Source organism: Mesocricetus auratus, unplaced genomic scaffold, assembly GCF_017639785.1.
Source record: "Mesocricetus auratus isolate SY011 unplaced genomic scaffold, BCM_Maur_2.0 Super-Scaffold_100676, whole genome shotgun sequence".
Taxonomy (NCBI): domain Eukaryota; kingdom Metazoa; phylum Chordata; class Mammalia; order Rodentia; family Cricetidae; genus Mesocricetus; species Mesocricetus auratus.
In genome coordinates this window covers 21,668,084-21,681,639 of record NW_024429266.1, presented here as the reverse complement: position 1 = coordinate 21,681,639, position 13,556 = coordinate 21,668,084, and the positions used below count along the sequence as shown (strand labels likewise).

At 38.2% G+C, this 13,556-nt stretch overlaps 1 protein-coding gene across 1 annotated transcript in view; it reads right to left on the bottom strand.

Moving 5' to 3' along the window:
- Atf6 (activating transcription factor 6) overlaps nucleotides 1–13,556 on the bottom strand; it is a 152,696-nt gene that overhangs the window by 42,013 nt on the left and 97,127 nt on the right. The gene's annotated exons all lie outside the window — the stretch shown is intronic.

Sequence of the window (13,556 nt, the reverse complement as noted above, 5' to 3'; positions counted from 1 at the left end):
CCCTCCCTTAGATGAAGAGCTACAGGTGCTTAATGGCTGCTGAGAGCAGAAAAATCATTTTTTTCCTAGGGACAAGCTTTTACACAGGTAGTTCAATCCCAAGCCCTGAACACATGCACAGACCATCAATACTAAATGGACTCAGTAGGCTGTGTGTGTGTGTGTGTGCGCGTGCGTGCGTGCGTGCGTGCGTGTGTGTGTGTGTGTGTGTGTGTGTGTGTGTGTGTGTGTGTGTGTGTAATTAAGACAAAGAGGTCATGAACTGGGCAGGGAGTAGAGGTCACAAGGAGTTGAAGGAAGAGCCTGGGTGACATAAACGGAGTGCCTGTGGATGAAGCTGGCCCATAGGTCAGTCTAATCTAAAGAATCTCTCATTAATTTCTTGGGTGATTCTAGACAGTGTGAAACAGTCTCAAAGTCTGCTTAGCTTTGCTCATCTTTTCTACGTCTAGAACAATTCAATTAAAATATAAATCAAAATACTCTAATGGCTTCCAACCTCAGAGGAAAGTTAAAATAACCTCAATGGCCCTCATGAGGTCCACCTGCTTCTCGGACATCACCCTGCATGGTCTCTGTGTTCTGACAGAAGCAGAGCCTTCTCTGTGTGGACTCTTCCTTTTGGGAACCCGATTTTCTACATATCCTGGAATATTCTTCCTAAAAATGTATGCATTGAACACGCCGTCACCTTCATCACACAAATGTCACTTTCTCTTTGAGCCCTTTCTTGGCCATAGTAGCAAAACACACATCCCCATCAAACACACCATTATGGACTCCCCCGCTTTGCTTTCCCCTTAACACAACTGTCTATTTCTACCCTTCATAATGATCTCCATAATAATCAATTGCAGCTTCCATACAGTAGATTTTCAAGGTCCCTCAGACCTTTCAAAGAGAGTTCAAAGTCAAACTACAATAATTATGGTATTAAGACAATATACTCACTGACGGGATAAAGTAAGGTAAACCTGTTAGGCTTTAGCCTGAATCTAGGTAGCGGCACTGACATATACTAGTAGTTACCATATTCTTCACAGCTACCCACTTGCAGTAAAAATTAACTAATGAACCAATCAGCAACTAAAAAATTAAAAGACAACACAATTAAGAATATACATATTAACTGGACCATGGTGGTACATGCCTTTAGTCCCAGCACTTGGGAGGCAGGCAGATCTCAGTCAGTTTGAGGCTAGCCTGGTCTACAGAGTGAGTTCCAGGATAGCCAGGGCTACACAGAGAAACCCCAAAATCCTGTCTTAAATCCCTCCAAACAATACCCTTGTTGAAACCCTAATGAAACTCATATTCTCCCACCCCACCATCCCCCCCGCCACAGGTAAAAGGGAGGCTAGTTGGGAAAAGAAAGGGGATTAGCAAGAGTGGGAGGGGAACAAGAAGAGTACTGAGAGGTGAATACAATAGAAATATAATGTGCACATGTACGAAGCTTATAATAAATACACACACATATATATGCATATATATATACATAAACATCAAGACACTCTGACAATATGTGTAGCACCCATCTGTAGTGAGATGGGAAGTCCCTGGAAGCTCACTGGTCAGCTAGGCTGGAAGTAGAAATAAACCATGCCTCAACAAGGTGGAAGGCAAGAACTGGCTCCCCAAAGCTAACTTCTGACCTTCACATGTGCGGTGGCAAAGGTACATACACGTACACATGTACACACACACACACACACCCTATATACACATCAAATAAATAAAATTTAACTTTCTTTATATAAGCAAATCTGAAGGTTCATTTTCAGACGTGTGGGTCCAAATACAGAAGAACAGAAAACACTTGACCCCTGCTGGCACTCTACCTATCAACTACCAAACAAACTCGGCGAGCTGGCTGGGCTGTGCCTTGGTGGTGAAGCACTTGTCTCACCAAGTCTGCTAATGATACCCCACCCGAACTAAAAATTCAGTGGGTAAATTACTAACAGCCAAGCTTGCTCAAAGACATGAGCCTGATGGGCTTTAAAGTAAATAGGATGTAGAGTGCAGAGATGAACCCACATGGTTTTTGTTGAGAAAAAGACAAACACTGGGGACAGAGAAAGATGAGACCCAGATGACATGTGTCTTTACTCCCTGATCACTCAGATTATAAGAGAGCAAGGACGGATCATGAACTCAGGGTTATAAAGACTGTTCTCTACCCTAATCAGTTCACCTGCCATTTGGGGCTAATGCTTGGCTTTGCAAAATCACAAAATAAACTGCTTCCTTTTCACTACTGCGTCTACAGAGCTCTTACTATGAAATGAGGATCTTTGTTTCTCACACTTTATATGTTCTAACCATTTTCCTAGCAGAATGATAGTCTATTGTGTATATATACCATATTTTCCTCATCCATTCATCTATTGACAGGCACTGATGCCGGTCTTATATTTTCTTGTCCGTTTTTATTTAGGTTGTCTTTTTATTATTGAGTTATAAGATTTCTTTGCACACTCTGAATGCAAGCCTCATTATATATTTGGCTTGCAAATGATTTCTACCATTCTGTAAACTGTGTTATATCTTTCTTAATGGCATCCTTTTCATCACAACAGTTCTTACTTTTGATGAAGTTCCATTTCACTTTTTCACCCTCTTGCTTGTACGCTTTTTGCTTGTCTAAGGTGTGATTGCTTCATTAGCTTCTAGACTGAATTTATCATTCTACATTCCCATGAGCATCTCAGGAGTGATGCAGTTTCTCTGCATCCCTAACATTTTGTTTTGCCATTCATTGTTGAAAGTGTCAATTCTATTTTAAACTTCTCGAACTAATTCCTATCTTCTTCTCTTGCTTCCCTCTGCCACCTACGCCTAGGTAAAATGAACTGGTCTGCTTTTATGTCCCTACAATCTCTTGTACCTATCACTGTTAAATCAATTAACACATTATACTTTGTGTTTATATGTCCATTTCCATTTTATTTACTTTTAAGAAAAAGATTCACTTACAGCTATAATGTGAGTGATTATTTTTAATTAACAGTAAGAATATTTTGGCAAAGAACTGTACAAGGAACAGCTGACTCTCTCAATTTCATTTTACAATATTTTCTCACATCCTAGACATGATTTAATAAAAACGACTAATAATTGCCCTGGTCAACTTGTGGCTACCCAATCATCACAGTTATTACTCACGTACATCCTTAGAAAAGCTTTTAAAACCTTCACAGTCTTGCTTACAATTAAACATGCATTTCCTACTCCACCAAAACCAGTATTGCTGATCAGTATTTACAGGCTGATGTGATTCACTAAGAGCTAAAGAAATGTACCACTGATCTACAAAGATGACTTCTAGGTCATCTAGAATTTTTTTTTGTATTCAGAACCCTGGAATATAGGTAAATAAAAAATAAAAACTCATTACTATTTATTTGTTTGTATATTTATTTTGAGACAAAGTCTCAATACGTAGCCTTGGAAGATCTAAATTTCACTATGTAGACCAGACTGTCCTCAAACTCATAGAGATCCACCTGACTCTGCCTACCAAGTGCTGGAATTAAAGGTATGCACCACCAATGCTCAGCCACAACTTTTAAAAATGAATAAATGGTCCTTATTTTTCCCTTGTTAAAGGAAGTCTTAAGTTAAGAGAACATGAAGTAGTCATATTCCAAGAGACTTAAGGTGGTATGTCTAGCCAAACTCAGTTTTCAAAATGTTCTCAAATTATGGCAAATTTATTTCAAAATTATGGCAAAACCAAAACAGACATACATAAGATAGGCTAAAAGAGAAAGTTCTGAGTGTCCAATTAGGAAGTATGTTCTTCATCAGAGATGGTAACATGAAGAGGACAACTAGTGACAATCAGAGTAGTTAAAAATCAATCGCCTTCCTCATCAGGGACCAGCTGTTAAACAGCTGTCTCTAAAGAACAGATACCAATATCTTAACATAGGCCTCCCACACAGAAGCTTTCCAGACAATGCGACAAGTGTCTGAGCGGAGTCCACTTTCTTCTGAGAGCCCTCCACAGGGCTGCTGTGAACAATGGAGTAAAGCTGAAGCATTAGAAGAAATGCACATTGAGTCCTGCACTGAGTGCAAGTTTACACAGTGACCCCATCAACAAAAACTGAACAGATGGAAACCTCTTGGAAAGGTATTAAACAAAGGTAGTACTTACTATTCTAGAGGGTTTTGGGGGGGTGGGACTGAGGAGAGCTAACTGTGCTCCAAGTTTTGGATCATCACTCTTAAAACAAGTTAAATCTTTTAGTGGCAATATGATTGTTAGTTCACTCTTTAGGCATATCAAATGGCTGCAAGTTCTAGGATTCACGGAAGTCACTGAAAAACTTCATCCACCAACAGAGAACTAAAAATATGTGGAGAAATGATGTGTAATAATAAACAATGAATACATACGAAAGTAAAAAGGAATTCACAGCACAGGGGAAACAAAGAAAACAAACCAGCATTCCAGGCACAGGGAACTTTTTGCAAAGTTAAATAAATATGAGAGAATGTGGCATTTAGGGAAGAAAATAATTTGTTTCTCAGAATTTATAAACTACTACTACTACTACTACACACACACACACACAGAGAGAGAGAGAGAGAGAGAGAGAGAGAGAGAGAGAGAGAGAGAGAGAGAGAGAGAGAGAGAGAGAGAGAGAGAGAGAGAGCCAACCAGCCAGCCAGCCAGCCCATGGCACAGAGCTCCTAAAGCCTCTATGATTTCCTGAGATGTAGCCTAGGGATATCTATCTGTATCTTTTAAGTGGGTAAGCACGGTATTTCCTTGTGAGCCAATCTACATCAAGAATCTCCTTCCACACCCCAAAGCTCAGATCTCAAAGTCATGTAAAGGATTTCCTTAAAGGTCTGCTACTACATTTTAAAAAATCAAACAAATATGATAGAAATTAGATTATAATTGTGTGCACACAGAGTGTTAAGAGATCATGTAGACCTCACACTGGTTAGGTGAAGAGACTCTTGGAGTTAGATCCAACTCTGTTAAGCATAGTTTTATTCCATTATACCCATCCCTGCTCAGACTCAAAGCAATACTTCAAAAATAACTAAGGAAAATGACATCTAGACTCAAAAATTAGAAAGTACTCTTCACTCATGTAAGGCGTTTGACCTAATTACTAGAAGTGCACTCTGCCCACTACCTGGATAGATCTCTGGAATTTCCCTTAATAAAAGAAAATAAAGAAAATTAACTATCTAACAAATTTTACTTGTATTTAACGCAAATTTTCTGCTTCCTTTTTTTTGTGTACTTCTGGTTAGAAAGACACACCAATCCTTTACAGAATTCTGGCCATATAATATTTAGGGAAACAATACTATATAAATGATCTTTATAGCATCTGATCTATATGAATGTCAAATGGATAGTGCTTTTTCCTCTCGTTAAGGCAGGATTTCTCAATCAAACTGAGGGCTCACCAATAGAGCTAGTCTCCCTAGTCAGCTTGCTCTGCAGGCCCAATGTCTGCTTTCCAAGGCTGAAGTTTCAGGTGGGCCATCACTCCTACCTGGCACTTAATATGGTTATGGAGATCTGAACTCCAGGCCTCATGGTGCTTTAACCATTGAGCAACCTTCCTAATCCCAAACAGAAAGAGTCAAGAAAACAAGAAGGATTAAAAATAAAGATAAGGATACAATCTCATATCAATAAGAGAATAATTTCAATATTATCAAAAGAGCCCTAATAAGAATTTCCCTGCCCAAACAATACAGAGAAACCCTGTCTCGAAAAACCAAAAAAAAAAAAAAAAAAAAAAGAATTTCCCTGAACAACCCTAACACATTAAAACAAAAATAGGCATATTCTTATATGACAGTAATTATTCTTTCAGGTTTCAAGTCAGGAATAGTGGAAACTGCCATGTGAATGAATCTTTAATCCTATGACAATGATTAGAAGAAGGAAAGATGACTCAAAACTTTACAAAGTTGAAAACTTTACAAAGTTCTACACAAAATTTTTACAGAGTGAGTATATCTCAGCTAACATATAAACTCATGTATCTATGTGCTTGCAAAGCAAACAGCATAGAGTACAATAACATTAAGGACTTCTATTTTTAAAGTACCTCTACAATGCTCAGGATGGTTTGATATAGTTGGACAGGTTTAAGGCTCTCAATCTTCCTGTTTTGGCTTACCCAGTACTGGGAGTACAGGTCATGCCCAGCCAAAGAGATATTTTTAAATAAGCTATAATATTTTACTATGTTAGCCAAAATATCTGGCTTTATTTCTCTCCAATACTCTTAATCTTAGTTCTAAAAGTGTAAACAGAAATTACATTCATAAGTAACCATTTTCTTCTTCCTAATACATAAATTGTAATGCAAACTTATGACATGACAATTTAAATGTGAAAGATTGTGATTCATTTATTTGCTTCTTATTAAAAATATTAACTGTCAGCCCAACAAGATGGCAATAATGGCTAAGGGATCTCTTTCCATATTACCTATTATTGTTAGAAAGTTAATAATGCTCACAGAGAGCAATCTTAGAGTCTGTTGAGTTTCTTCAGTTCCAGATGTGTGCCCTTAAAAGAAGTACTGGAGGGAGCTGTGGAGTACACACATCCAGTACTCTGTGACTTCCGAGAAGTGGAGTGTATAGGAAAATAGCAGAGAACAATTTCCCCACTATGCAAGTAGAGAAATGAGACAGTAGATGTCAAGTTCAAGTTACTCTACTTAGCCATTTAAAACTTAAGAAGTATTGTTCAGCCAGAACCCTTTATCTTTGCATTAGACTTTATTTTAACATATATTTATATACATATATATAACATATATTTATATGTAACAAACTACCTTCTCATGTTTACAAAACTACTTAACTTTTTACATACAGAAAGCAGGAAGGACAAATAAAGTGTTGTGTACGTGACCACAGATAAGCAGCCCTAAGGCTCCTTATGCCTAGATACATTGCACTCATTCTTCCCTAACTCTCGGGTTAGAAAAACAGTGGAGAAGGATGGAGGCTGTTAATGGGGTGAGAGCATTGTTTTCAATGGCCTTGGAGAACATTAGCACTCACAGCAGATGTTGGGAATAACTTGCAGCTGTTGCAGAGTGAGCCACTTACTGAAATCACGGGAACAGTGAAAGAGAACTGCCTGGGCACTATAAAGCATTTACAGCACAGTGATATGAGAAATACTCATTCGGGAAACAGAAAATACTATAAACCTTAACTGATCTTTAATTTTGAGTCTCTCAGCACAGTTACATACTCCTTTAGTGCATTCATTCATATAAGGACGTGCTCAATTGTAACAGTTGTCATGAATACTAAAGAAAATGAGAGATACAGCGTCTTGGATTTGAATCAGTTTTGCTTTAGTTAAATTTAATTAAAAACACTTTCAGTGCTTCTCAGCTTTCTGACTAAGATCAAGTGTGGTATCAGGATACTTTACACAGTTAGTATATGCAAAACACCAGAATGGATAAAAAGGTAAATTAAAAACTCTCACATGTCTATAAACTATATAAAAGTGATACAGAAAAAAGAGCAGTGAGTATGACATTACAATATGAAAGGGACTCAGTGGAACCACAGGGACGGCACTGAGTATTCAAATCTGTTCCTTGGGATGATCCAACTTTCCTATAAGCACTCTTAGCAACAGAGGTGCATAATCTAGCTAAAATCTGAGAATGTTTCAATTTTCATAACAAGAAATCCAACCCACCATCTATCTTATTTCTAAAATGTGTGGCACATCCCTAAACTAATGGTACAGAATACTAATACTATGGGTTCTTGCCCAAAGCCCAAAGATACCAACTTCAAAAGGCATGCTTTAGAGGATTTCTAACCATCATTCCTTTAGGTAGTCTTAGTCCCAAAACGAAGCTGGACTCTGAGGAGGCCCGATCACAAAGTTCAGTCTTTCTCTGAATGGCTTTCATTGGATTGTACATTATGACCTAGATAATAAGTCACTAAAAATATTTACCAAACAAAAACTTACATGTAACAGAATATAGTATACCCATGATATCCTACTACAGGAAGTTGGGGCTTAACTTCAAGGATCACCTCAGTTATCTTAGAAATCGTCATTCTATAACTATGATGTTTAAAAACATGTTTAAAAAGCAATGTCTGATTTGACTTAAGGCCCACTACATGAGACAGAACTCATACCCACCACTGGTTGGATGGCCAAGAACCAAAGACTAGATAGCCCAGAGACAGGATAAAACCAAACACTACTGTCCTTAAAAAAAAAAAAAAAAGCACCAATAAAATGCCTCGAATGACATGACACTGCTACACTCATAGATCAGTGCATTATCCAGTCATCATCAGAGAGGCTTCCTCCTCTGATGGGAACAGATTCAGAGACCCACAGTCAGACTTTACACAGAGAGAAAAATCTCTGGAACACACAGTTCTTCATGGAATGGCTCCATCAAATCCTTTCCCTCACAGCTCAGGGAACCCCACAGAAGAGAAGCCAGAAAGGGTGTAAGGGCTGGGGGTTGGAGAGTGGTTTCCAGGAAAATAAGGGCCTCTAAATCAACTGGGCAAATGAACTCACAGACATTGAAGCAGTAAGCATGGGGCCTATAAGTCTGCACCAGGTCCTCTATGTATATATTACAGTTTTCAGCTTAGTATTATTATGGGATTCCTCAGTGTGTGAATAAGTGGGTCTCTGATTCTTGTGCCTGCTCTTGGTGCTCTTTTTCTTCTGTTGGATTGCCTTGTCCAGCCTCAATGTGATGGTTTGTGCTTCATCTTATATTTTATTTTGTCATGTTTGGTTGACAAAAACCTTCCCTCAGATAAATATCCTCACAGCTAGGAAGACAACTTTATGGAAAACTTGTCTATTGTTATGTGAATATGAAATTACAGTATTAAAACCGGTACAAATATAAATGTTTATCTTCTATGTTGCTATGACATAAAAACATATGCACCCTTCAAAACAACTGAATAAACTCTAAAATAAATGAAACATTTACTTTGTTAAGACTATTGAGCTTTGGCTTATTATTTCTGAACAGTGAGAGTCATTTTGAAACTTGAAAACAAAACAAATTCCACTAAACATTATCTAGTTACCTTTTGATTCAGACCATTTGGTAAGAATTCTATATGTAACTCTCATAATACTTCCAGAAAACATCACTGATGACAAAATAAGACTTTATAGACAACTGAGCAAAAAAACAAACAAAAAAACCCCAAAAAACTGTAACTCCAAAAAAACTTCAAAATTATGGCTCTTCCACCCTATTTATTTTTTAAAACGTTTTATTATATATTTAAATTAGAAACAAGCTTGCTTCCCATGTCAGTCCCAGTTTCCTCTCTCTCCCCTCCACACCCACTTCTCCCCAGCCCCCCCAGCTCCCTACTCAATTCTCACTCCATTCCCCAGGGAGGGTAAGGCCCTCCATGGGGATCTCTAGAGTCTGTCATTTCAATCTGTGGAGGGCCCAGGCCCTCCTCCAATGTTCAGATTGTAAGAGCATCCCTCACTGTGGGATGGGTACCCAAAGTCCATTTGTGTGCCAGGAATAAATACTGATCTACTACCTACTAGGCCCCATAGATTGCGTAGGTCTCCTCACTGACACCCACATTCAGGGGGTCTGGATCAGTTCCCTGTTGGCCTCTCAGCCATCAGTCTGGGGTCTAAGATCTCCCCCTTGTTCAGGTCAGCTGTTTCTCTGGGTTTCACCAGCCCAGTCTTGACTCCTTTGCTCATCATTCCTCCCTCTCTGTCACTGGGTTCCAGGAGTTCAGGTCAGTGTTTAGCTGTGGGTGTCTGCCTTTGCTTCCATCTGTCACTGGATGGAGGTTCTAGGATGGTATGTAAGATAGTCATCAAAATCATTATGGGGGGGCATTTAAAGTAATCTGCTGGCAAACTAAGCAGTAGTGGAGAGATTACTTTAAATGTCCCTCTCTTCTACCCTATTTATACAGTTTTGAAAATCTATTTCATCATTTCTTGGTCTTCTGGCTAAAACAAGCATAGAAAGATATTTCATGACATTCTAAAGTCAGATCTATCAACTGTAGAGTTTCCAATCACATTTTAGAAACTTTTCTACAAAAAGACCAGTGATATGCTTATGCACACGCACGCACACACAGGAAGCAGAAACAGGTGGATCTCTAAGAGTTTGAGGCCAGTCTCATCTACACAGTAAGTTCCAGGCCAACCAAGACTACACAGTGAGACCCTGCCTCAAAAAAAGGGAGGGGGGACACTTTATGACTCAGTACTAATAATAGGCAAATGATTCATATTTGCGCATCATGTTTTAACACTAGTTCCTATAGTAGGCTTATTACTATAACAGCTTTTCCAACCACTTGGAAAAAGGGAAAAGCACAGAGATTAGCTGTTGCAGTAGGGCTCTATAAAAGCATTCCACCACCAATTTAGCATGATATAGTGTTAGGATAGGGAGCAAAATGCAAACACCAGAAATCTTCAACTACAAAGGACTTGCATATTTTCTTAGTAAAAGGCATGCCTAGGATTAGAATAATTTATTTCAGTGTGGCGTACAGTTTGACAGTTTAATTGTAAAAGGAACAAGTGAAAGATGATGGCTATATTATATAAAGAGCAGATATTTTAAAGTTTAGATTATTACCATTGGCTGAAAAATTAAACAGCATTCGGACTTCCCTTACACTGCCCATTACACACTTGTACAATTAGATGCCTGTCAAACATTAGGGACAGATGCACAGTCCCTGGAGCTTTTCTGAAGCAGATGCAGCACCTTACAAGGGAAATAAGAGAATGGAGTGGAGATAGGAAATGGGCAGATATCTTCCTGTTAGGCAATGAGCTTTGCTGTTGCTGCTTTTTAATAACATTTGAGTCTGAAAATTAAAAAAAAATAAGCTTGTTTTACCTTGTTACAGTTCAGAATTTTACTACGAAAATAAAGTCTCCCCTAAAACAGCTTATAAATCTAACCTAGATGGGTTAGACTAGCCAAACATTCATATCCATTTTAAGAATAGGTCCAACTTCTAAAATTTAAATGATGATTAAAACACAAATTTATTCTTCAAACTTTTTCACCTTATTCATGGAGAAATTTGTTCAACCAAAACAGATAAGGTAAAGGATAAGCAAACAAACACTAGAAGTTGGGCACTTTCCCAACAGGCATTGATACACCTTACAAAATAGGTCTTCCCCCTATTATCTTAGAAAAACAAAGTTCAAAGTCAGAAACATTTACTTTAAAAGGCATATGGTTTAACAGTTTAAGAATAAAAGGAACAAACAGAAATGGTGGCCATATTTGTAACTTAGGATGCTGGTGCAGAGTCAGTGAGACGGTTCAGCAGGAGAGGTCCAAGTCTGCGGGTCCCGTCTCCTGGACCCACATAGTGCTAGCTGTCCTCTGACACCCACGTGCACCAAAGCCCACGTGCCCTACCCCCAAGAATAAAACAGAAAGGTAAAACTGTAATTTAAAAATTGTTAAAGAAAAATGTTTTTAAATATCTCAGCTTTGCATTTAAGCAATTGTTATTTAGGAAATAACTTTGTTAGCAATGTAAGAGTCAAGTGTATATAATTAATTAAGTCTCATGCTGGTTTCATCCTTGGCAAACACACTGTTGAGGAAACTCCTGAAGACAAATCCCATTCAGAAAAAATGATTGGCCAGAGAAAAATGGCTTTTAGTTATGATAATCCTTTTTCCACTTCCTTTAAACAGCTGTCAACCAGACAGAACAACCTTTTTTGTTCTGTTTTTTTTTTTTTTAATCAAAGGGGAAGGTAAAGAACAGGACCAATAGTTGGGAGGGGAGACAATGGGAAATTAAGTTAGCTTAGAGCACTCAACAGTATGGGAATGTCCACATTCTAATAGCAAGAAAGTATCACCCTCACTTGTATGACTACGTCCCCAAAACATGGACTGTTGCATAAATTCATGTGGATTTAATTTCTATATTTACAATGTTACTTATACTTAACTTATATAACTATTTTAGTCTTAGAGCTGCAAAACTAAAATATGGTGCTTCCAGATTTTAGTTTTATGATTTTTTTCTTTTTGGGGGGGGGTGTTTGAGACAGGGTTTCTCTGTGTAGAAATTTAGTATACATAAGTCAAGCTAGAGAAGAAATTCCTTCCTTAGAAGTAAGAACTCCCTTATAAATGCCTATGCAAACAGTAACACCATTTATTCATGAAATGCAAGTCTGCTCCTATCTGTCTTCTACCTAAGAACCAAACTCTTTAAGCAAAGCCCACAAGTCCCTTGCTGATTCAGCCATGTTTGATTTCCCAGAACCCATACATTCCATATTCCTTCTCACATTCCTCATCCTTCTCTAATCAACTTGAGAAGTGCTTTCTACACTTCTGATCCATTCTCCTTCCTTGAAGTTAGTGCACCTGACACAGCTACAGAGTGTATGAATTGCTACCCCATGAGGCTGCTACAAGGATTAGATGGACTGTTATGTACAACGGTCAGGACCATGACTGCATCATAAACACTGAGTTCATGTATAACTGGAGGGTATTCTGTGTTGTATCTTTTTCTTATAGCTCCTGTCAAACTGCTGTAATTTTGGATTGATAAGTCACCCCCCCATTACAAATACCTTGAAAACAGATTTTGACTTACTTGTTTTTATATATGATACAGCATCACACTGTAACAAGAAGTTTGGTGAAAATGTACTAGATGAATAAACAATGAAGCAAAATAGAACAAAATTTTATTAGAAAGGATCTGATTCACAGATTAGGGCTTTTAAGCAATTTATGTTACTCTTCACTTTCCCCTGGAAAAACGTTGAGCTATGCTATACCACACAGTGTTTCTTTTGGAAATCTGGCAAATACCTTACAGACTGAACTTTTAAGGTTTTCTATAGAAAAGGTAGGGAATGTGTTTTCTTTTTTTCTCTCATTGAAAGCATACAGAGGTTCACATTTGGTTTGACTCTAAGAACATGCCAGAGCACTACTAATTACACAATTACTAGAGCTGGTCTGCAGAACAGGAGTTATACAGCTCTGCTTGCTGGGGCAGAATGAACATACTGGGAGTGCCAGGAGGTACACATGGGGAAGAAGGTTAAGGCTGGCTCTGAGTCACGCTCCTACTGTTTACTTACAGCTTATTAGTTTGAGATTTGTTTTACTTGGCAGAAATACAAGATTCTGAATGACTAAGCGAGGAAGATGTAACAGAATGCCTACCCGCTAAAGCTCGAGAGCCAAATAACAACCTGTAACTTGGTGCTACATCAACAGGTTCCCAGAGATTCCCTGGGGGCTACCGCACATTGAGGCCGCTGCAGAACTGCCAACTTCCTGAGCTGCAGACTTTACTACTGCTAGTAAAACAGTGATTAGCCAGCAAATTGATTTCTCTGTAGATAGCTCCATTTACAAATGCTAAATGAGATGGAGCTAGATTTTCAGATATCTCTGGAGCTAGATTCAGAAAATAATTCTTAATTTCTTTTTTAAAACATTGCTAGCAAAAATAGTCAAAAGCAATTT